This window comes from Miniopterus natalensis, chromosome 1 (assembly GCF_054644295.1).
Source record: "Miniopterus natalensis isolate mMinNat1 chromosome 1, mMinNat1.hap1, whole genome shotgun sequence".
Classification (NCBI taxonomy): domain Eukaryota; kingdom Metazoa; phylum Chordata; class Mammalia; order Chiroptera; family Miniopteridae; genus Miniopterus; species Miniopterus natalensis.
Genome location: NC_142081.1, coordinates 150,556,342 through 150,583,252, shown reverse-complemented (window position 1 = coordinate 150,583,252; position 26,911 = coordinate 150,556,342). Strand labels below are relative to the sequence as shown.

Genomic DNA, 26,911 nt, shown 5'->3' with positions numbered 1-26,911 from the left:
TGTTTTCCCGCATTAGTAAATGTTACCATTATTCAATTAATTACTTCTGCAAGAAACTTGGAATTATAGGAACTTTTGTTTGCTTACCCTCATAAGGCTTGGTTGAAATGGCAGTGAAAAAAATTTTTAAAGGATATAACCCCCAAACCACAATAAAGTGATTGAGTGTTCTTTGCAGATGTGAATTCTCAATATTTCTAGAAGATGGAAAAGGAATGGAAGAGGGGTAACCAAAATATCAGTGAGGAATGTTGGCAGCTTATTATAAAGGCAGAAGGACATTCAGCTTGAGAAAGAAATAACCTGTCCTGTAGGTCCCCAGATACCATGTAACTTAGAAAGCCTGGGTTTGAATGAGATCAGTAGTAAGGTAGGAGATTGTAAACAGGATGTTAGTTGAAATGCTACTTTTGGAACAGCAGATCCTGTCACTATGAGGGAAGCATCTTTAGCATCCAGAAATCTAACACACTAGAAGAAAAGGAAAGTATGTGATAGGTGGTGGGAGAGAGGTTACTTTTGAGGAAAATAAACACATTATCTGAGTAGATCTAGAGCAGCTAGCAAAACGTTCTTTTAAAAAAGAAAAGATTTCTACATTCTGGCATTTGTGGGTCCTCAAAAATAAAACAAAAACACCTTCCCCAGTCACCAAAAATTAAAGCCATTTCCCTTCCAGTAAACTGCCCCATCATTTTATGCAAAGCTCGCAGGCAGGTTTTTGTTGTCATACTAAATGTGTATGAACAACCAAGTATCACCCAACATTTGAGGTTAGAAAGCAATATGAAAATAAAGGTCCAAAAGAATTTTTAAAAGTAAAGATAATAACTAAAATACTTTAGTTTTTTGGGACCACCCTAGAAGATAAGGCATTCATTAAAGAAGAAAGCATGTTATGAAAATAAAACAATCATAAAAAAAGAAAAATATCTGAAAAATAAAAAATAAATTACCAAGTTATTCCTTAGAGTTTCAAAAGTAGAATAATTGTCCTCCTAGAAAATAGAACAAAAGAAGAAGAAACAATGAGAGATAATACAAAATAAAGAAGATAACCCAGCAGATTCAGTATCTTATGCATAGGATACAGTGTTCAGATAGATAGGTCCAACCAAATACGCAGTCAACAAATTTATGATTGTAAAATTACCAGAAACCATACATAAAGAGGTTCCATAAGAGGAAAAACTTAGTCACCTGAAAAAAAAGCAAAGAGAAGTCTAGCATCAAATGCCTTATTAGAAAACTAGATTCTAGAAAATTATGGGTAAGATATTTAAAGCTCTAAAGGGAGTGTTATAATTAACCTAGAATTCTATACCCAGATAAACTGTCAATCTGAGGGTAAAATAAAGATCCCTTTACACATACAAAGGCCTGGGATATTTACCTCCAAGATACCTTTACTAAGGAATCACTAGTAAAATGAAGTATAGAACCAAGAAATAGGAAGATATGTGGTCTAGGAAACAGTGAAACCAAGTGTTCAGTGGTAAAATTCTGTCTCAAGATGAAATCCCAGCAGTTGTCCTAGGGACTATCTGATTCAAAATGGAGCTAAACAGAGTCCTCTGTAAAGAAGGGCTCCAGAAAAATAAACAGAAATGACAGACTTGTTAAAAGATGAAAATGTATAAAAAAATAGGAGAAACCATTCGAACTCTACTTTAGGAACATTATTCTTTGGCCTAGTAGTCACAACAGTAATAAAGTAGGCAATGTAATCCTATCAGATTTTTGGCTTCATAGTGAACAAAACTTTCATGATCCTATTTTTTGCAACTCATGATTAATTTGTAGATATATCAATAAGGGCTTAACTATGGCTTATCTTGGCCTAACTTCCTGCATTTTGTAGCCCTCTCTTCTTCTCATTTGAGGCTGGCTTATCACTTTCTCATACACACTAAGGTCTTCTCCACCTCAGGACCTTTAAGCAAGTTCTTCCGTCTCTCTTCTCCCAGCCTACTTCTTTTCTCTTTCAGATTTCTCAGGTAATGCGACCTAATTCCCTTCACCAGGTTAATTCTACCTACCTGTACCTCCCCTTCTTCATAGCACCTGATATAGAATAAGTGATCGAGAAGTCTTTGTTCATCATATGAATAAATGGTGTTTTTCTTGCATAAAATTCTTTGTTTGGAATGCTGTTTTTCATTTCTTTGAGACGTTATTTACATACTTGCTTGGGTGACATGTCTTTTGCAATCTTTAGTATCTTGCTCAGAAAATAATGTATTAACTCTACCTTTGATTAGTAGCATACACTGTACTACCTTACATTATTCTTTACTGGACATACTAAATTGTGATCAGGGAAACAGAGGGCTAGGTCTTACCTACATAAACTTAGAAAAGTGGTATATAGTTAGAAGATAACCTACCGTAGTTGACAATATGCCTGTAAGGAAGGGCACTTACACTCATTTTGAAGTTATTTTAACACTTGTAAATTCTGTAGTCACTGAGCCAACCTTTTTTCTTTTTTTTTTTCTTTTTTAAAATATGTTTTCATTGATTTCAGGGAGAGGAAGGAAGAGATAGAAACATCAATGATGAGAGAATGATTGATTGACTGCCTCCTGCATGCCCCCTGCCGGGGATTAAGCCTGAAACCCTGACATGTACCCTGACTAGGAATTGAACTGTGACCTCCTGGTTTATAGGTTGATGCTCAACCACTGAGCCATGTGGGCTAGGGGAGCCAACCTTTTTAAACTTCTAAATCAGTTCAGTAGAATTCCTGAATTACACACATACACACACACACACACAAACACACAAACCCCCACAAAAACAAAAATTTAAAATTGAGTTGTGAAGAGTTCTTATGCTGTTAATTAAATATTACATGATTTATAAAATAAAAATACTTTATGTTTGCTCTAACCACAAGAATGTAAAAAAAAAAAAAAAATTAACACCAGTTGTATATTTCATACATTTTAACTATTGGGCTCCTCTTTTTAAAATAGAGGTATTATATAAAAAATTTCTCAAAATTTCTTCAGAACACCATATCTAATTCATTTTTTATTCATACACACTGTGAAATCAAAACTCTATTACTATGGCAATATTTCTATTCTTGAATCCTACATAATATCCAAAATTATAATGTAATTCTTTGATATCTTTAAAAATTTTGTTTTCATTATAGAGTTACATAAGAAAATGACATACAGTTTTGGTGTACAATAAAAAAGACATGATAAATGACTATGTATAATTTTGTTTCTGTTTATCTACTCTTTTATTTTTAATTATAGCCCCAAATTAATTTTTTTTTTCACTTTTGCGTATTCAAATTCTATTGGCTATAACTAAGACATAGTCTCTGGAAAGTAACAAATTAATTGCGTATGTATGTTTGTCTCATTTTATAGAATTATTTCAATTTCTGCTACTTCATGTTACTAACAGCTTTTTGTTTAATAATTATCAGAAATGAAATTTTAAAATGTTTAGATTTAATCCTTTAATCAGAACTGCTTTTTCTCTTTTCATTGATATTTATGAACCACCACTTTTCTTTTTTCTTGTCTCCTTCCTCAGTAGCATTCAAATCTAAAAATCATTTCTGAGCTCATACAGGAATGGCCTATTTCTCATAAGTAAAATAGGAATTCTAAATAAGATCATTGTATTGCATCAGTGTCAATAGTCTGGCTGTGATATTATACTATAGTTTTGTAAGATGTTACCATTAGTGGAAACTGAGTAAAGAATACATACCAACTCTCTGTATCATTTTTTTGCAACCACAAATGAGTCTATAATTACCTCAAAAAGTTTAATTAAAAAAAATTTTTTTTAAGGGCCTATTTCTCATTCACACTAAACCCAATGTAGCTTTCAAAGTTGTATAACAGAAGAGGAATAAATGTTATGTTTTTAAGGGCAAACATTGTTCATATAATTTCTATCCTGATCCTAGTGACCAGAAATTAGTCGCATGGCCCAAAAAACTGCAAGGGACATGGGAATTGTGGGAAAGCAGAAGCCTTAATAATCATGGGGCCCATTGAGCTATAGAGTAAGAGTTGCAGTGAGCTGATTTTTAGCCTTTAGTTTTAAGTCCCAGTTTGATATTAATTATATTCACCTCAAAATTATTTCTAGGTAACGTCTAACTCTCCCATTTCAATGCCTATTTGTTTAATTATATATGTAAAAAGAAAAAAATAATAATGTGAGCCCTGAAAAATAATGTTTCCGCTCTGTAAACCAGAATAACCAAGCCGCATATCTTGAGTCAGCTTGCCTGCAAAATCCAGTTACAGGCCCACTTTGTGTCAGACAGCCCATTTCCTGTCCCACTCATTCCTGACGTCCTACCAGTTAGCGCTCATCTCTGATTACTTCTAATGTTTGGCTTTGTTTTCCATATATGACCCTCCTCCTGCTCCTCCATAATTAGTATTGAGATTCAGAACTTGAATTTGGTTCACTGCTGAGATTATATGTGAGACTACAGCTTTGGATGGAAAATCACTAATTCTAATCCCTCACAGGCCATTTTTTACCATATGCTGGTATTCAGTAAAAGGGGTGTTTAGGCATCTGTTGTGTAGGTAGCCAATGTTTATTTAAGCCATACATGAATATTGTCAAGAAAATAAGTTCAAGTCCTTAGGAATCTTAAAGTATATTAAGGTAATACATAGCAAATGTTTTCCCTTCAATTTATCTAAATCCAATTTTTAGCAAGCAAAATGTATGTGTTTGTTTCTACTAATAAATAAACAGTAAGACCTCATTTTTGCTCTTTGAGAGTAAATTATTATTCTACAGGCTCTACCTAAAAAAAATTGTGTACTAAAAAATTCTATTATTTATTGACCCCTGACTGAAAAAGGACTCTTATCAGACTTTACTAGTGGTATAATGACAAATATTTACTGTGTAGCTATTAAAGAGGTTTTGCTATATTTCCATGAATATTAACCTACTAACAATTAATTGATATAACTGTCAGAATGACTTAGAAAGGTAGATGACAGTGTTTCAACTATGTTATGCTTATTAAATAGGCATCATATAAGATTTTAAAATATACATCTCTAACCAATAAATATTCAAATTACTCCCTCTCTTATTTTTCTTATACATTTAAAAACATATTTGTCTTCTTTACTTTTTGTTTCTCAATTTGCTATAACTTGAAAAAAACCTTCCAATTAAATATATATACGTACATATATAAATATATATACATGTATATATATAATATATAAATATAAATATATATGTATATAATATTCAACCACAAATGTATTTTTCTTTAAAAAAAAAGTGGGGACTTTGATGTAATAATTGGAATTAAAATATATTTTCTATTATTTGATGGCAGTGAGTATTTATTCTCATGGATAGGCTACAGTAAGAAAGAAAGATTATTATGATTTCATGTGTACAATTGTACATAATTACTTAATAGTCTAATAGCCCCCTGAAGAGCATGATTATACACTCTCCTTCACTTTTGTGATTAGTAAATAATGCCCAGAAATCCTATTCATGATGAAATTTTTCTGCATTACTAAAATTTACTGGCAGTTCAAAATAGAATCATTTGTGAAATGAGCTCATATTGGTGGAACAGCAATTCTTCATAGTAATTATGTATTCCAAATTTTTCTAAAATGAGTTTCACATACACATTGCACTATGCTCATAGGAAGATCAAATGATGGGATTACTTATAACTCTCTGTCAGTATATCCTATGCTTAACCATTTGTTACTGGCATAATAAGAGCTTGAACAAAAACTAGTGATGATAAAATTCTGATAAGCTAAAGCCTAGAATATTTAAGGCCCCTAAAATACTTAAAAATAATTTTTAAAAACTAACAACTGACCTTACAGCACACAAGATTAAAGACATGGACATCTTAATAGCTTTTCTTAAAATTAAGTAAGAGTGACTGTCCCTCATATTGGTCCATTTAATAAAGTTTTTAAATGAGAGAGGTCAACATAATAAGGAATACAATACATATTTTTTCATCATAAGACTAACCAGTTTCTAGAGTTAAGCCAAGAAGAAACCATATAAATTCTAGCAACAATAATGATATTTAAAGGTGGTCACATTAAGTGGATCTGGGAATAATGCAACTAATATTCAGTGCACCAGTTTGATTCCTTTATATGGCATATCCTATGAATTTTTGCCAATGATGAAACCAAAAATTAGAGTGATTAAATAATTTACCCAATCTCACATAAAAAACAAATGATGAAATCAGGATCTTTGTCCTGGCCATCAAATTCAAGAGCCTGAACTTAAGTTGAAACTGATGGAAATAGTGGGTAATAAACACAAAAAGAAAAGGGATTTCTCATTTTCAAAGACATGGTACTTTCTTGCTGGTATTTCTTCTCCCTCTTTTTACAAAGTGATCTCCCCCAATAAGTACTTCACCCACCTGACTCCAACATAGTTATTACTATATTATTGGCTATATTCCCTAAGCTGGACTTTGCATGCCCATGATGATTTTGTAATTGCCAATTTGTACTTTTTAATTCCTTCACCCTTTTTATCCATCCCCCCAACCTCCCTCTCATCTGGTAACCATCAGTTTTTTCTCTATATCTATGAGTTTGTTTTTTTGTTCATTTATTTTGCTTTTTAGATTTCATATATAAGTGAAACCATATAGTATTTGTATTCCTCTGACTTATTTTACTCAGCATAATACCCCCAAGGTCCATCGATGTTGTCACAAATGGTAAGATTTCATTCTTTTTTATGGCCAAGTAATATTCCATTGTATATATGTACCACTTCTTTATTCACTTGTCTTTTGACTAGAGCATTTAATCCATTTACATTTAAAGTAATTATTGATAGGTATACCATTATTGCTCTTTTGTAAATTGTTTTCAGATTATGTTTGTAGTTCTCTGTTCCTTTATTATTCACTTGCTCTCGTCTCTTGTATATTGATGACTTTCCGTGTTGTTTTTTTTTTTATTTCTTTCTCTTTATTTCTTGTATATCTCCTGTTGATTTTTGGTTCGTGGTTACCATGTGCTCATGTATACTAGGCTGTGTTTATAGAAGGCTATTTTAAGTTGATGGACACTTAAATTGAAACACATTCTAAAATCACTACCATTTTTACTCACCCCCTCCATGTTTATGATTTTGTCATTATTTTTACTTCTTTTGTGTGTGTTTGTGTGTATCCCTTAATTTACTGTTTAATGATACACGAAAGTCCTACTTTTTGCCTTTTAAACTTTGTAAGTAGCAATAGTGTTGGTTGATCCACTGCATTTTCAGTGAGAATTTTTTTTCTTTCTTACATATTTTTATTCATATTTATGATGTTTTCTTCTTAAGGAAGTCCCTTTGATACTTCTAGTAATACTGATTTGGTGTTGATGAACTTCAGATTTTTCTTGTCTGGGAAGCTCTTTATCTGACCTCTGATTTTAAATGATAGCAAGGCTGAGTAGAGTGATATTGGTTGCAGATCCTTGCTTTTCATCACTTTGAATATTTTGTGCCAATCCCTTCTGGCCTGAAAAGTTTCTGTTGAGGAAATCAGCTGACAGTCTTATGGGAGCTCCCTGGTAGGTAATTAGCCTCTTTTTTCTTACTGCTTTTAAGATTGTCTTTGTCTTAACCTTAGGAATTTTAATTATGATGTGTCTTGGTGTGGGCCTCTTTGAGTTCATCTTGTTTGGAACTCTCTGCATTTCTTGGACTTGTATGTCTGTTTCCTTCCCCAGGTTAAGGAAGTTTTCAATCATTATTTCTTGAATAGGTTTTCAATCCCTTGCTCCCTCTCTCTTCTCTTTATGGAATCCCTATGATGTGAATATTGTTATGCTTGATATTGTCCTAGACAGTTTAAGATAGGTCCCTTAAACTCTCCTCACTTAATTTTTTTGTTTGTTTGTTTTTTGTTTCTATTATGTGTTTTTCACTGCCTTGCTTTCCAAATTGATGATTTGATACTCTGCTTCATCTAATCTGCTTTTTATGCCATTTAATATCTTCTTCATTTCAGTTATTGTAGTCTTCATTTCTGACTGGTTCTTCCTTTATGTTTTTGATCTCCTTTTTTTGTTTCATATTTTTTGTTGAAGTTTCCCTGAGTTCATCTATTATTTCCTAAGTCCATTGAGCATCTTTATAGCAAATGTTTTGAACTTTGTATCTGATAGATTGCCTCAATTTAGTTTTTTGTTGTTGTTCTTTTTAATGGTGCTTTGTCCTGTTCTTTCATTCGAGACATGTTTCTTTGTCTCCTCACTTTGGTTGCCTCTCTTTGTTTGTTTCAGTTTATTAGGTATATGCTGTATCTCCCAGTTTTCGCAGAGAGGCATTATGTAGTAGATGTCCTGAGGGCTCAGTTGCAGTCTCCAAATTCACCTGATCTGCCTGCCCCCTGTTTTTGTTGAGCCTTGATTGCTGTTGGCATATCAGTGGGTGGGATTGACTCTCAGACTGACTGGCTTTGAGGACTGGCCATGACTATAGCAGATAGGCTGTAGTTCAGGGACTGATCCCATAAAGTGGAATTTGCTTTGGCAGGGATCAGATGTCTGCCCAGTTCACCCTTGGGGTTTGTCATTTGTGGCACTAATTGGGTGGCCCTCTGGTGTGGTCTGAAGTTATCCATCAGGTTTATTGGTTCTGGGACCCCTTGGGAAGTGCTCTGGTGCAAGCCAGGGTCAGTTGCTGCCTATTCCTGGCCTGGGGCCACATGGTAGGAACTACAATGTGATCTGCAGTTAGTTGTTTGTGCTGTGCTTCAGGGTGCCTCAGAGTGGTTATGCTGTGAACAGAGCCTCTGTGTTACTAGTGCCAGAATTGGGGCCACTTAGCAAGAGGTATTGGCATTCTGAGGCCAGACACTGCTTGTTTGGGGTTTGTGGATCTGTGAGAGACTTCACTAAATTCTACAGTGCTTGCCAAGGCTGACCATATACCGTCGTAGCCTATATTTATATTCTAAATCTCTGTGTTTCTCTTTGATTTCCACTTGGTTTTCTAGCACAGATGACTGTTAGCTTCTTTTTTCAAGGTTCTATGTCTCCTTTTTGGAACAGCTGTCTCCTGAAAACAAATAAGAAATTTGAGCTACTCCCTGCACTGTTATCATTTCATTCCTTTCTTGTAATAATATATTCAAACAGAAGAACAAAACCAAAAACAGCACATGAGCTTTTTCTTGGTTGATGATATTCTATCTCTCCTGGTTTTGGAATTTCATGCCATATTGGGGTATTCTGTCTAGGGCACTATTGAATGCTAGATTTATAAACAAACAGAAAAAAAAATCAAGACTTAGAGGTGCTATTTCGCACATTTCTATTTGTTTTGAGACTAGAAGTGTGTGGAAGAATATTTGAAACACAAAGGACAGAAGGTAGGTTAATACCTATTATATACAGAGAACTCTTAACAAATGCCAAAAAGAAGACAAAGCACCCAGTGCAAATTGTATCAAAAAACAAATCAAAGGGAATGCTTTCAAGTGGAAAATAACTATGAAGAGATATTTAAACTTACTAGTTGTCAGAATGCAACTTAGAGGGAGTTAACAATTTATATCCCTTAGACTTGTAAAAAACGTTTAAAACCTATAACTGCAATTGGTGGTTGGGATGCAGGAAAGAATGCATCTGGTGAAATTTTGCAATACTGGAAAAATTCAGTACTGGTGGAAATGTGAATTTTCACAACCATTTTTTTAAGCTTTATTGAGGTGTAATTGCCATATAAAACTGTAAGATATTTAAAGTGTATATCATAGTAATTTGATATACATCTACTGTGAAAGGATCCCCACCTCCCATCTAGTACCATATCCATTATCATATATATTTATTTTTCCTTTCTTTTTTGCAAGAACATTTAACATTTTGGTGAGAAAAAACATTTTTAAAACATCCTGGCAACATCTGTTAAAATTAAAATTTATATACTCTTTGACCCTGCAACCTGCTTCTTGAAATCCATTGCATAGATCTAAACTACCAGTACTTAATAATATGTGCATAATTATTTATTTGAAGCATTCTTGATAATGGGAAAATAGTAAAAATGGATTTATGGTCCAGTGTGAAAGTAGCTGGATAAATTTTAGGGCATTCACACAGTGAGATATCATGTAGCCTTGGAAAAAAGGAAGGAAGGGAGGGAGGAAAGGAGTGAGGGAGGAAGGCGGTTTTAGGATAAATAGACTTTTTCAATGGGACTGCATACATTTCCAAGGTAATATTGCTTGCTTGACTGCATGCCATAACTTTTGATTAAATATTTTGATTTGTGCATTATGTCATACATTTTCCTTCATTCTGTGAAAATATTAGATCAACTTTTACAAATTTAAAACACAGTAAAACAATGGTTAACATTAGTAATATTTTACTGGAAATCCTATCTTCTAAATTAATGTTGCAGTTGGATAATCACGTTTAAAAATCTACCTTAGTAGGGGTATCCGTTTACAGAAAAAGACCTGAAATCCTGTTTCCCTCATGCTTCATCTGAAGCTGTAAAACTAATTTTAAAGAGCTATTTTCTAGGAGAAAATACAAGATAATTAGTTGAAATAACTTCTTGATACAGTTCTTATAGAAGGCGAATTTTGGAGGTTTTTGTGAAAAAATTTTTAAATATAATTGTAATTCTAAGACATACTACATTGAATAGAGTAGGACTAGCACACTTAATTTTAACAATTTACTTGCTACCATTGTTATAAAATAAGCATCTAGAAAGATTAGCGTGGTAGGATTGATTAAAATAATATATATTATTACATTTTCTATATATATATATTTACTATTCTCCACCCAAATTATTGGATTATCTTTAAAGGCTGGAAGCAGGGATTCCAAAACAGAAATTACATCAGAAAAATTGTCATATGACAAAATGGAAGCTTAGCTTACTCACATTTTCCGTGAAAAACCTTCATTCTGGTAATATAGAAGTAAGTTTTAGAATGTAAATATACCCAAAGAATGCTAAAACAACAGAGGTATAAACTTAAATCGAAGAAAGAAAATATTTTAAAATCTTACGTTAGGACTCAAAGCTACCATGTATATTTAATGCCGCAGCCAAGATTTCACACACATTCTAACTCTTGTATAATTATGTACTTTTTAGAAGTTATTATCAGAATGATGTTTTTTCATGCCCCCAAAGCAAATTTTAAAATGCTATGTGTATCCTATTTATACTTAAAATTTTGGTTAAACATTCTCAATTAAATATTATAATTTTATTTATAATATGTACTTTCCTATTCCCAAAACATTTAAATTAGCTTTCAATAATATATTTTGTAATCATATATGTTACAGCTCATAAGATAGAAATCTAGAGAGAGTGGGAAAAAATAGACACACGAACTCTTAGTGTCCAGAATATACACGCACACAAATAAACTAGTTATTCAAAAGAAAGAAATGTTTTCATGTGATTTAATTCTAAGTCATCTAATTATATGAATAAGATAAAAGCAATGAATAAGTGCAGTCACACACTTATTACGCTCCTGACAATGTACCAGTCTCTGAAAAGAATTCTTTCACTACCACTTACAGAACTTTTAGAACTTTATTTTATGTAAGAATTACTTATATAAGTCTCAACTAAAAAATTTTTCTACACTAAACTTAAAATTGATAAAGACATTTCTGCAAGGGTATGAGCTACCGAGGTCTAGATATATGATGCTTAAATGATCTCGATTCAAATGGAGAAATTATAATAGCTCAAGGAGTAGATGGAAAGTATGTTCATTGGGATATTTTTCTGTATGTAGTTCCTGTCACCCAGACTTTTAAAACAAGCTGGGAAGCAAATTACTCAAAGTTAAGATCTTTAGTTACAGCCTTGCACCCTCATAGGTTATGTAGGCTTGAATGCTACACAAGCAGGCATTAGGAAAATTGGTATGTGTTCTAATCACAGTGGAGGGTCGCATGTGCTCTGCTAGTACTAGGGTAATTTAAGGTTCGACTCCAAACAATAAGATGCTGCCTTTTTTTTTCTTAGTATTAGAAAGTTCCAATTTTTTTAGTGTTTTTATTATATCTATATGGCTAACATTTATAAGTTTCTTAGCTATGCCCCCCCCCAAAAAAATTTAAAAACAATATTTAGGTACATTTCTGGTTTTCTCAATGGATAAACCTGAAAAACGTCTTAGACTCATGATCATTACAAGGTAATGTGTACTTAACTGTAACTTCTACATAGCTTTATGTGATCATCTGTGCATGGCCTAGAAGTTGGAACAAGGTAGCTTCCAGTGTACACTTAGTTTCCTGATGTTGGTCACTGGAAGACCTCACATCTTTTTCCTAAACACTTTGGTAGCAAAGGGTGCAGTAGACTTCTAGAGATAAATATAAAGGAAACTTTTCTTGAATGATTAAAAATTCTTGGTTATTTACTACAGAATGACAGTATTTAAAAATGTAATTTTGATGCTGCGGTCTACTAGCTCAGTTGGTTAGAGTGTCATTGTGATGCACCAAGGTTGTGGGTTCGATCCTCAGTCGGGGCACATACAAGGAGCAACCAATGAATGAATAAATAAGTGGAACAACAAATCTCTCTCTCTCTCTCTTTCTCTCTCTCTCTCTCTCTCTTAAAGGTATAAATAAAAAATAAAAATAAAAACAGTTTTGATTGCCAAGGCTTCAAATCTCCTATAAATGCCAGAGACCTATTACTATAATAGGTGATGATTTTAAAAATCTATGAAACTTGGAAAGATGGCAATAGCTTGTTCATACATAAAGCTTATAATATTTAGGATATATTAAATTGGTGGTTGAGCTCTGTAGGTTTTCTCCTCTGGCAAGGTTGTTTAGTATACACAAATCATTAAAATAATAGAAAATAACCCAAGCTCAAATGGAATAGGAAATGACTACTTAACAAAATAGTTTTAAAAGTAGTTTGAGAACAACTTTAGGGGGAAAAAGCCCTTGAATAAACCATAAGCCTTTGGAAAAAGTTTTCCCTCAGTGTGCATATGACTTAGCATTGTAAAATCCCATAAGTTATAATCAACACCATTTCTCCACATACTTCCTGTGACTATCAGCAACAGGGCAGCACTCTCCAATTTGGCTTTGTTGATTTAGACATATGGGAGAGGGAAGCAATTACAAAAGTTGTCTTCTCAAACCTTACTATCCCAGTTTGAAATGAGAATTCCATACAATGTGACTTTATAGATTTGGCAAATACTAATAGGGAATAACATCAGAATCACAGATATTCTCCAGACCTAGGGATTCCTGGCTGATCCTAGGCTAAATTTATATTGATTTTTTTCTTTCCTTTCCTGAATCTATTTTCCGAATGTTTGGTCTTTTGCTTTCCTAGTCATGGGAAACACCAGCGACTTTTTAAGCTGCAGTCCTGTGCTAACAAAACTCCAGTGGATAGATACAGTATTCCTAACTTCCCCCTGCTAACATAATTGGGAAGTTACAGTTATAACAACAAACACTTGCAGGGATAGTTGTTTCTGGTCTTCCTTGAAAGGCGATTGGAGATTGGAAGGCTAAAGTCTGCTTTTCCTACTCACCTTCATTAATATCTGTATAAGTAATTCTTGAGTCTTGCTCTTGCTTGAAGAACAAATTTGCCTGTTCTCTGGATTGCGACCTTCCAGGGCTATCCCAAGGGTAAATAGATCAGGTTGAGAGTGACGGTCAGTATGAGGATTACTATAAAATGACTTGTTTCATTCAGTCAATATAAGAGCATCATTATTTATGCATGTGAATTTCTGTATCTCTTTCTCTTCAAAACAACCTCATATGGATAATTTAGCAGGTCAGCTGAGTGGCATGCAGCCTATATAAGTATCATTCTTGCCAAGTCTCTGTGATTATAATTCCCCCATCCCTTTCTGCTTCATGTTAAATAAAACTTAAAATTCTTTCTCTTGATAAGCCCAGGATCTTTTGTCTTGCACTATATTCTGTTATACAGCTATCATAGTCTGGTGTTTGGGCAGTTATCTCTCATTTCCAGATGAGTTTTTAAATTTTTAAATTCATAATGATGCTTGTTTTAGGCCAGCCTTCCAACCTCATATGCTCATTTCTATTTACTCAGATACTACTTTGCCACATTTCCCCCAGAAGTTTTACCCTCCTCTATTACTACTCTCTCCTCCGGCCTGCAAGCGGCAGAGAGCACATTTTTCTGCCTTTCAAGAAGTCTGCTTTGCCTTAAGAGGCCTTATAAGTCTTAGCAGCCCTAAGCTGAACGTGTTAGTTTTTGGAACACTATTAAGTATGATTTTTTCCCCATCTTGTAGATGAGAAAACTGAAGCTTATAAAATTTAAGTAACTTGCTCAGGTTTACATAGCTCTTAAGTGGGGAATCTGGGAATTGAAATAGGTCTCTATTTACGCGATATGCAATATTCCTTCCCCAAAATGAGGACTTTAACAGGTTGATTTATCATACTCTGCATCCTGCTCTATAATAATTCCTGCAGTCATTTTTCCTCCAAATACAGGATACCAAGTCTATTCCCTATATAAAAATAAGAAATGTTTACTAGTGGTAGAAAGTGATATATGATTTTTAAAAGAAAAATGCCGTTGAATTTGAAAGAATACTCTATTACTTTGGTAGTATTTTAAGATTGCCAAAGAACCACCTTTGGGAACAGTTGTATTTTTTGTCACATCCTAGTATGGTTTATATTCTCTCTATATTATTCATAGCAATTCCTCAAACCTCACCAGTTCTTGAATTTGCTTGTATATAATGAAAAAAAATCTTTTTTTTTTAAAACACGGCATGTAAGTTGGGGTGTGTGTATGTGTTTAACAAATTGATTTGATTTGTGTTCATTTATTAAGGTAATATGAATGTATCTCCAAAGTACCAATCCTAACTTTAAATACTGAATCTCTTTCTATTATGGCAATAATTTAATAATAACTCAGTAGTTTGAATAAAAGGTTTGAGTACAAAATATGATTGATAAGATGTGTGTTCTTTGTTTTTAAAATGAAAGCAGCATAACAGGAATTCTATTAGCAAGAGAGGGAAAAATAAACTCAGGCATCATAATTAAAAACAAACAAACAAGAATTCAGAATCTTATTAGAGGCCCATCAGTCATTGTTTCATTTTATGAGACTACTTTTCAGTTTTTAGAAAAACTAATCCAACCTAGCATGAATCTATATTTGGCAATTTTTTTCTAAGACATTTATATAAGATCTGATCAGTCATATTAAAACATGTTTATATGCTTTCGGACAGTCATGATTTGAAAAAAGCCTGTGTTACAACACCTCTGAAAACCTCCACTTTCCCCTGGGTAGTGACAGGTTCACACAGACTGCTATCACTGTTGAAACACCAACAATAGTAATTGCTTTCTTCTCTAGGATCAATTTTCTTGCCATAGTTCAGGATGCTAAAGTCATTCAATCAGTCATTTACTTACAGTTTTTTCAGAACCCCCGCCCCAGGCTGAGGTCAGTATTTGATTCAGGGGGACTTAATAACATTTTGGTAGCTCTGAATGTTTTTCCTTTTTATCTAATATCTTTAAAACTCCTCATGAATCATTATAATAATAATAAAAAATATTAAGCCTGCTATGCAGGGTGGGCAAATGTAGGTTTACAGTTGTGAATATGTGAAACACAGTTTACTCTTGTATTATTATTTGTTAATTATTGTATTATTTTCTATATGAACATCTGAAAACCTACTTTTGCCCCCTCTCCCAAATTATTGTGTTAAAACCAACATCCTTTCCTGCAATTTGGTTGACGCGCATTTGGCGTATCAAGCATTGCTAAGTAAAAGATGATAAAAGATAAAGTATTTATTGGGAAATATTGAGAATTTTAATTAATAACACTATTTATAAGTTAATCTTATAACAATAATAATCTTATTAGTTAAAAATAAACCTTAATAAATAAAAAAGCAATTGACTATTTCTTTTCCAAAACCTAATTGTATTGTTTTACCACTGGCCAAATTGAGATAATTTAATCAGTAGTATAAATAGAATGCACCTAAAAGCAGACCAGTGCATTTTCAAAGCTATGCAGATAAAATGCAAGCTTGACATTAGACTTTATGTACCCACTAGAAAACTCTCTGAAGCAAGTTCTTAAAAAATGCCATTGAAAAAATTCTTAACCTCTGAAGCTTTTCCCACAACCCATTGTTTACTTGCCTCTCATATCACGTCTGTGCTTGTTCCTCAGGCTGGTTAGTTGCTCTCTGCTCTCAAGTCTGCTTTTCTGTACCCAACCTCAACACTAGGCCCTGTGTTCTCCAAATATGTCATGTGTTCAACAATTAAAGTAGGGTTGATGATGATGTAAATAGTTATAAGTGCTCACAGCTCATGCATTATAATGGGAAAATGTTCCCCTTTATTTACTGAGTATAATATTTCATAATTTTTTCACATGTTATCCCTCAGGGACTTTGTCTTCCTCTCATAAAGTAAATGTGGAAATCTTTAAATACTAAATTTTCATAAAATGTCCAGTTATATTTGGTAGTTGCCATTAAAAAATAAAAATAGGTTCTTTCCTGAATTTTTCTACACGAAAAATGGTGTCAAGGCACATTTTTACCATTTTAGTTTGTATAGGCATGATTCTTAGTGAGAATGAACTTAAATCTGATAACCTTTTTTCTCTCATACTCCTAAATAATGACTTTAAAATGTATTTGAGTTTATAGATTGCAACACACAGCAACAAGCATCATCTCATTAGATATTTATAATAAGCTTCTAATATCCTTAGGGCTCATATTGTAAATGAAAAAAATTATGAGGTTAAATGACTTGTGCAAGACTATATCAGTGCAGATACTTTCAACTGCAAATAACAAAAACCCAACTCAAACTCACATAAATAGTAAAGAAATTTGTTGTTCACATAGGGACAAGACAAGTTTCAAGGCTGACTTAATCCCTTGGATACAGCTATGGATCCATGTCCCTGCATTTATAAAAAAAAATTTTTTTTTCACTTTTCCCCCATGTTTTTTGTGTCATCAGTTAGAGGAAATACTGGTCTCAGATTTCTCTGAGTAAAGGTCCAACAAGGAGAGAGATGATCTCTTTCTGTGGCTAATTTAAAATTAAACTAAAATTTCCCAGAAGCTATATAATAAACTTTATTTCACCCTATGGGCCAAATTTGGTTTTATGCTCACTTCTGATCTAATTTATGTTGACAGAGGTATGTCATTAATTGATCATTTTTAAATCATTTCTCCCTCATAACAGTGATTATAATTAGAAGAGTAAGCAAACATATTTGTGTGTGCAGTTAACTGTTTAATTTCTCTCATCTATGGTAGAATTTAGGCTCTTCTGGATAGGATTTTTGTCTCTTATTTCAGCACAACATATCCAACTCCCTTGAATATGGTACATATTTGATAATATTTGCTTATTAAATTACTAAAAGGTAAGGAAAGTTCTTGTGATTACTTTTGTATGGCATTTAGTAGTTTACTTAGGTTGAGTGTGTACTGGAGGCCATCAACTCTTCCTCAGGGCAAAATATACAACAAGAAATAGGTAAGCTATTATCTTTGTTGTACAGGATCTTAGTACATTTATTTACTTTCTCTCTTTCTAGTCTTTTACTGTCAATATAACAGATACCAAAACACCATATTTGCTCATTAAAAAAACTAGGCTGTAAAAAATGATCTCACATCTCTTTCTTAAATTAACTGCAGTTAGCAGAAGTTCAGTAACTCTGGGTTAACTTTTGCCTTCCCTTTAATTATTCAGGCTACTCCAGAGTTTACTGCCCTGAAGGGATCAAGTTTTATTTCTTTACCCACTAGAATTCCTCCTGGCTTCCTTGCATTGATTCCTGCTGTCGTGCGGTGTCAGTAGTTGATGCCCGAGTCCATACAGCCCAGGGAATCCGTGATGTTGCCTTACTGACTTGGCTCATTGTACAGGCTTACTCCATCCCTCCAGGGATATCCAACTTCAGGGCTCATCTGGGAAAAGGGTCCTCAAACTGTCCTCTAACATTGCAACTCTTGGTGCTAACTTACGTTATTGCCTGCACAGCCATCTCTGTGGCACCAGGTGGTCCTTGGAATAGTGGTTTGGATCACACATAAGTCTACTACATGAAATTACTTTGCTCCTTTTCTTGAGCTGACCAGTATCTAAAAGCTGAGCAGATTATTATTAGCATTTTAGTCCTCAAAACATAAAGAATCCATGGATAGCTGTTTTCTCCCAAGTTTGCTCATACAAGAGCAAACTGCACTCATCGTTTGAAGACATTCTGTCTTCAGTAACTGAGATGATTCTTTTGTTATCTCTCCCACTAAAGAAGAGAAGAAGAAATCCACAAATATAATCTCTAGTAGGATTTCCCACAATATTAAGTACCTTTCATGTTGGACTTTGTTTTTGCTTTTGGATACACACTGATTTATGTAAATTGGCAAGGCAAACTTGCAAAGCGAAGTCTCAGGAATAACCAATGATTACACTAGGGCCAGTTCAATACTCTAGTAGACTATACTGAGATATCAAATAATATGCACATTTATATTATGAAAAATGTTATTTTTGAAATGAAAAACTGGTATCTAGCTAAGACATGAATAGTTACATTCAAATGAAATACAAAAATCATCAAGTTTTGTGTTCCAAGCCGAAGGAGAGGAATAGGAAAACGCTATATTGTTATTCAAGAGGAATTGTGCTATAAGACAATGCACCTACATACAGTAGGTATGCTACACCTACTCTGCCAGGTTCTCACTAGCCATATGGACGCGCCGTAATAGCTCAATGTCTGGAATGCTTCCTGTGTAAATTTGGGATAATAAAGATACCTAACCTCTAAGGCAGAATATAGGAGTACATGAGATAAGGCATATGATGCAATTAGCAGCTTAGTGCCTGGCTCACAATAAATATTTGAAAGAATATTAAAGAAATCCTTGCATGGTAATTACCGAACTTTGTTTTAGTTGAATTAGATGCACTCTCTCGTGCATTTAAGAAAAAGGATTATTAAGAATTTATATGTGCATAACCCATGGACACAGACAATAGTGTGGTGAAGGCCTGGGGCAGGGAGTGGGCGTGGGGTGGAGGGGGCCAATGGGGAAAAAGAGGGACATCTGTAATATGTTCAACAATAAACATAAATTTAAAAAAAAGAATTAATTTTCTTACTCTTCAGCAGTTGCTATTTATCTTGAATCCTTTTCACATTCCTTGTTCTTCCTGGTTTTCCCCATAATGAAGGTACAGGCCTGTGTAGCTCTAGCTCTGTATATAGGGGTCGGAATTGAATGGAACTACACTTTCCTAATTCGTTTTCCTGTTCCTTTCCAGTGCCTAAAGGAAGATTTAATTCATCTTAAATTATAGAGAAAGGAAACCCTAATTAAATATAACAATGTTTAGCTGTATTTAACATATAGTAACTTATTTCATCTTCTCCGCATCCCGAAAAGAGTGGCAGTGAAGTTTTATTATTCCGTTTTACATATTTGGAATTGGTTTCCAGCGCTGTTAAATAATTCCCCTAAAGCCTCATGTGTGGGAATGGCAGGATGCTAACTGGATTATAAGACCCCGTAATGTTTTCTTTCTATTGTATTATCTCCCCATTATCTTTCAAAAGACAACTTAATCTTTAGAAAAATACATTTTACTTATCTGCTCTTTCCCTCTTCCATCTTTGAACTAGGCAAAGCCATGCTTAAACTGTGCCATTGTTGTGAGTAGGCAGAAATTGCTGACAGAAGAATAAAGCGTTAGGAGGTATAGGCAACAATTACTCTTTCTGTGTACACGGGCTTATTCGTCTTGTAATGAGAATGTCCCGGTGACTGGAAGAAGTTTGCTAAGAGAAGCAACAAGCCAGCATCTAGTTAGTCCTTTCCTTCGTCAGGATTCCCAGGAATGTTTGATAATTTGCTGGAAGGACCAGAACTCACGAGGCAGTTGTACTCAGGGCTGTGGTTTATTACGGTGAAAGGATACACAACAGGATCACCCAGGGGAAAGACACATTGGCAGAGTGTGGAAGAATCCATGCTCAGGATGGAAAGTCCTCCCTGGCTCAGGGGATGCCACACAGAATACGCTCCTTCCTCCAGCAGCTAAATACAGGAACACATACGCAGTGTTTCTGCCCAGTAAGGCCAGCTAGACACTCAGTCCAAGGTCTCTGTTGGGAACTAGTCATACAGGCACCGTCTGCCTGTGTGATCAGCCACAATCATAGAAATTCCAGATTCTCAGAAGCAAAACAGATGTTCACCATAAATCAGACTGGTGCAGTGAATTCAGTGCCCCAGGCAAACAAAGCAGCCTTATTAGTGCAGAAAACTTCAAAAGGCAACTTTGCAGGCACTGGCCAAGGGCCAGTCCTGCAAGCAGGCCCATCTAAAGGGAGATATACCTACTATGTTAACTCTCTCCTATAAAATTTATGGCACCAATATGTGAGAACAGTGGAACACAGCAGAATTTTGAATCGCAATATATAATTTAATATCGGGAAAAAACACCAAATAATGGCAGTAGTCTTCTGTTATCAGTAGAAGAAGAATCCTAATGATCTAAGCCTGCGTTTTCAAACTTTTCTTCAGAACTTTACCTTTCACTGTAAAGACAAATCAAGATGGTTAAATGTAACTAGGAATACTCATTTATTAGAGTCCGTTTGCCTGTTCTCTACTGCACTGTTAAAAAATTGAAAGTATAGTGCTTTGGTAAACCCAAGGCCATAGTGATTGCAAGGGATGCATGTGCATGGATATTTCACATAGAGAGCAGACTGTGGTAAATACTTTAATAAGTGTTTAAAGGATTAAGGAAGTGTAAGAAAAGGGAATATGAATTCCCTTTAAAAAGAATTTTAAAAGCTTGAGGAGATAGTGACATTTGGGCTCTATTGTCCTTAAAGATTTCTATGGCAAATATAGTACAGTGACATTCTTGTTATATAGGGAACAAACACAGAGCTGTGAATGTACAAGATTGTACACTTTGATTTACTACAATGTGCCACAAGAATAGATAATATTATATAATTAATATAATAATAATGGTATAAATTATTATATTTATATTAATCATCATAATATTAATTATAAATGAGATCAGAAGTGTGAACTGAACCAGGCTTGCAAGGATTTTGAATTCCATACCAAAGAAATTAGTTTACTCATTTTCTGTCAAAAAAGGAGAACTATCCCATTGGCTATTAGGTAGCAAATTATCTCCTACAACATTGAAAAATCATGTGATAACACTGTGTTACTATTTATCACTTAGGAAATTAAGGGTTTTCATTGCTCTGTGCCAGAAACTGCAGACAAAGACAAGATATATATTTATTATAAATCACACTATTAGGACTTGTTTATTTTTGGATGATCCATATGGATTTGATTTTTGTCTTATTACCTACACAAAAATAAGAATAAAGAAAACTTAGCAAGACCTGGTCTGATTGTCCTGGTATGTTTAAACAAATTTCCTTGAGGAATTGTATTACATTTATTAATAAATATTTCAACTTCATTGGACTTAGATTATTATCTGATGCACATATCTGTGTAGAAATTATAAATGATTTTTATCTAATCATACTGAAAATTTTTATTCATGTTTTTCAAATTCATATTTGAATATGGCTTCCTACATTAGTATGATTGAATTAAATGTTAGGAAAATACCGAGAGATTCAACATGTAGTAATTTATTCTAAATGTTAGGTGCAGCCCGGCTGGGCGTGGCTCAGCGGTTGAGCGTCGACCTAGGATCCAGGCGATCGGGGTTCGATTCCCAGTCAGGGCACATGCCCGGGTTGTGGTTTCGATCAATGACTCTCTCATCATTGATGTTTCTATCTCTCTCTCTCCCTCTCCATTCCTCTCTCTGAAATCAATAAAGATATATTTAAAAACAAACAAACAAACAAAAAACATATACTTGACATTGGGTTATTTTTTAAATAAATAAATAAATAAATAAATAAATAAATGTTAGGTGCAAAGTGTACTTATGTCTATAAAAAATGGAATTATTGTATATAAAGTTTATAATTAAGGTACTGAACATCATTCATTTTAACTAAATTTTTTATTTTATACTTAATTTGTAGTATTTTATGTTTTTCCATCAAGTTATTTTAGTGTCTCTTCAATTGGGACAAGATGTGTTTGGAACAGTATTAAAAATAACTCAGAAATAAGACATAAGGAGACAACTTTTTTGAGAATATTATTTGTGTAAACTATTTTCAGGAATATCAGAGAACCACTAAAATGGGTCATATTCTACAAATGATAGTTTGGGTTTTGAAGCCAATGTTGTATACTTTCCTCCTTAAAAACCATGCCATTCTGAGGGAGAGCTAATTATCTTAAGGCTTTAAGTGTACTGTTGCCAAATGGCCTCACAGTTAGCAGCAGAAGAGAAATGAAGCACAGAGCAATATACCTTGGGGATTCACCTGGCCTCCTTTGCAGCCAAGATTGTTCCTATGGTGTCAGACAACAATTAAAGAAACTGAAATTGAAGGTGATTCAGAGAAGGGCAAACTGAAAAGTGCAACTCTCTCAATCAGGTCACCCACATCGCAGTAAAAGAATAATCAGAATATAGTGAAAGAATAAGAAAGGGGCCTTTTAAGAAGCAGAAGTGACTAGGTATTATCCTTATGGCTATGTGGAGAAGTGGAATAAATACTGGCCTCATATACAGGGCTGGGCAAAAGTAGGTTTACAGTTCTTGTGGAAATGATACAAATAAGTAAAACAATAATTAATTAGTAATAACACAAGAATAAACTCACAACTGGAAATGGACATTCGCTCATCCCTGTATATTATGGACCTTCACTAACTGCAATCTTGAGAAGTCATATTTCCTATATCTAGGCCTTAAGTTCCTCACAAATAAAATAACAAAGATGGGCAAAATTATTTCTTAAGCTGTTTTTTTTTTGTTTTTTTTTAAATATATTTTTATTGATTTCAGAGAGAAGAAGGAAGAGGGAGAGAGAGAAACATCAATGATAAGAGAGTCATTGATTAGCTACCTCCCGCACACCCCCTGCTAGGGATCGAGCCTGCAACCCGGTCATGTGCCCTGACCAGGATTTCCTAGATCATAGGTTGATGCTTAACTACTGAGCCACGCCAGCCAGGCTTAAGCTGTTTTTAATGATCCTATTCTATAAATCTTTATATAAAATTACATATTTTAAAAATATTGTAATGTAAGCACAAGAAAAATATACCTTGTCTGTCTTCTCCCAGCACATAGTAGGCACTCAAAATATTTGTAGAATAAATGAATAAGCCAGAAAATAAAAGTGAGGGGTCGGTGTGTTGGTTAAATGACCATCAATCAGCAGAAGGTGAGCATATGCTAGCACAGACTTTGCTGCACTAAGGCCTAGTCTCTCCTTCCTCTTTAGTATAAACCGTGCCCTCGGTGATGGTGGGGCAGGATGGGTAAGAAGGAAGTCCCTAGGGAATTTCAAAGTTTCTCACAGGTTTGCACACGTCTGGTTAGAAAAGCTACAAAGTGGTTCTAGTTCTTTAAGACTACATAATACCATTTCTGACAGGTTCTCTCCCATACAAATATCCCTTGACCACCAAGCTGTGGTCAGATTGCTATTTCATGAGGGACAGTGCCTAACGTTTCCATGGCTACACATTCAAGTTGAATAAATCAGAGAACAGTATCATCAGAGTTAACTAACACACATGTATTTAATTTCAAAATATATTTTCCCAACTGGTACCTACTGCCTGGATAACCCTTACCAAGTGTAACCATATAATATATTTAATTCACCACTTCTTGCTATAACAAACCACTCTACTGGTTTGAATGAAAATCTGTATTACCTGGCTTTCCAGAGATGTTATCTTATCATCAGGTTGGAAGGATAGAAATATACTCTACACAATTGTACACTTCTCTTCTTAATGTTGATACATTTCCAAGAGAGATCCAATTTCCAAAAATTCATGATGCAAATTCAGTTAAATTAGAGCAGATGCTAAGGGGAAATGGAAATTGTCATTTTATTTTCAGGTAATTCTTTGAGTGTGAGAGGACATTAAATTACATTATGGAACATTGATTGCTCAGATGAAAATTTACGCTATGGTGTGTTTTCCGACTTGCAGTCTGAGACTACACATTTATTTTTCTGTTCTGTTTTGCTGTTGCTAGCAACTAATCATGACAGAAATAAGCACATTTAATAAAGTAAGATTTCCAGCAGTGGATTTTGACACCATCTCATTTATTTGTTTAATATCAAGCCTTCAATAGAATTGCTCAGACAATATAGAGTTGTACATTATGAGTACATATTTAGAAGTGGAAACTCTATACCCGGCCAGCGTGGCTTAGTGGTTGAGCATCAATCTGTGATCCAGGAGATCCTGGTTCGATTCCTGGTCAGGGCACATGCCCGAGTTGTGGGCTTGATCCCCATCAGGGGGTGTGCAGGAGGCAGCCAATCAATGACTCTCAATCATCATTGATGTTTCTCTCTCTCTCTCTCTCTATCCCTTCCTCTCTCTGAAATCAATAAAAAAAATATATTAAAAAAAGTGGAAACTTTACATGGATATGCTGAAAGCTATGCCAATTTACAAGGTAAAAATTATTAAAAATATTACATATTTACAGCCTAGTTTAAATAATGCACTCATATGGGCACTGGTGACTTGTTTAATATTTTTGGAAAGCTCTTAAAAAATTGAAGGAGATTTTCAAAGAAAAGCACCGAGACACTAATTTAATGAGGGCAAAGGCCACAACTATTGATACAGTTCTTGAGTTGAAATTGATTAGATAACAAAATTGATTAGATATTAAAATTGAGAGGTATAAAATGTAATTTTCTCAAAGAAAAGAAAATCTCAGTGTCTTAGAGCTAAGAGAGATATTCAAGACTATCTGGTTCAATTTTCTAATATTCCTGAAGAAAAAAAAGTGACCTCAGAGGTTTAGGTTATTTGCCCAAGGTCAGTGAGAGCAAGGAACCAATTAATTCAATTCATTTTTCTTCTGAATGAATTTGAATTGCAAATATTAGAGTTTTTATGTTAATACCATGTTTATAAAAAGAAGTAAAAGAATTATAGAGACTTATTCATTCTGTTCACTCAACAAATATTTGACACTTACTAAGTGCCAGAGCCTGTTCTAAGTACTAGGGATATAAAATTTTACAAGACAGAAATGTCACTTACTGTCATGGACTTTCCATTCTAGTGAGAGGAAATAGCCAGTCCATTAAACAAATAAATAAATGAATAAGTGAGAAAAAGTTTTTATCAGTAAGTCTTAAGCAGAAAATTAGAATTAGGTGGCATGACAGTAAGAAACTTGATGCTTATTTTAGATTCAGTGTTCAGGGAAGGCCTCTGACAATAAATTTAAACTGAGGTTTGAGTGGCAAGGATATATTGCTGTGACTCTAGGAAGATTGTGGGGAGATCATTACAAGAAGTGGGCAGCTGGTATAAACTCTCCAAAGTAGGAAGAATTCAGACTTTGAGGGCGTGATGAGAGCAGTTTTCAAATTTGTGATCATAAATTTAAACGCAACTCTCCATTTTTCTGTCCAGCAGCATTGGTAAGTTATTAGATGCAGAGAATACCCAGAGTCTAGGCTCTGCTGAGGAAGCACAGCGGAGGAAGAAACGATTCAGAAAGTGGAAAGGCTGGTGTACCATCCTGATGATTATCATGAGCCTGGGGCCCTAAGCTGAAAAAGAAGGAATGAGAAAGTCGTAGGCTCAAGTGATTGAAGATCTCCTTGAGTCTGAAGAAAGGTTAGATTAATAGTGAGGAGCTCCCGAAAGCATTTGAGCGCTTTTGTTAGTTATTATAAGTAGCAGCTCTCAGTGATACCTGCAAGGCATAATTAGCAATACAGATTCAAAAAAAGCTTTGGGGAAGATAGGCTGTCTTAGAAAATGGTATCAGTTATGTGTTTAGGCACTTCTTAACATGGAAAGCCTTTATTCAAAGTATTTAATTATGTATCTCTGGATAGTTTCCTTCAACTATGTGGACTAATGGTTCTCATTATAAGAATGATGGTCCTTTCAATCTCCCAAGTCCAATATATTAAGAGTCCCTTAAATGTCACTAATTAAAATACCGGAAATTACCCAAATCTCTTTGTGTACAAATATGTGTGATCAAATGTGTTAGCACCAGAGCCTGGCAGAGAGCCTGGCACAGGGTTGATGTCCATGCACATGTAACCCACATAGTCATTGTGAAAGGCACAAGCAATTAAAGCCCTGAAGCTGTAACAACGCTCAATGATGTTTAATTGTGGAAAACATCGGATAAAATGGAACCAGTGCTTTTACACGGTGGTGGTTTCTTTTTACTTTTTTACTCTTTCCAAAGAGTAACCTCTTTTTTGCAGAAGCAAGAAGCTCATAAATTCATTCAATCACTCCAGTGAAGCAAAGAACACAGAAGTAGTTTATAGAGGCTGTTGGCCAGATAACCTGCAGACACAGCAAAAAATAAAAATAAAAGGAAAAAGGGGGCAGCATTAAGAGATTCATGTAACAAGTAGAGTGAGACACCCACTCTGGGTAATAAGTAAGGAGCAGGATGCGTTGTGCAAAGCCCCTTTAGCAATATAATTCTTAAAGGGTCATTACTTAAAGGGAACTTTGAGGAAATGAGATGTTGAGATTTCTGCCAATAATAGCAAACTTGATAAATGAAAATACATCTTAATGCAGACTCCTGTGAGCGGAGAAGTGTTTGCGACACAGGAAAGAGGGTGGACAGAGGGTGGACCAGTCAAGGAGGAAGAAAAATTAAATAGA

At 34.4% G+C, this 26,911-nt stretch overlaps 1 protein-coding gene across 1 annotated transcript in view; it reads left to right on the top strand.

Annotated features, from left to right (window-relative positions):
• The window catches only part of CCSER1 (coiled-coil serine rich protein 1), a 1,053,060-nt gene that overhangs the window by 659,458 nt on the left and 366,691 nt on the right, over positions 1-26,911 (top strand). The window lies entirely within an intron of this gene.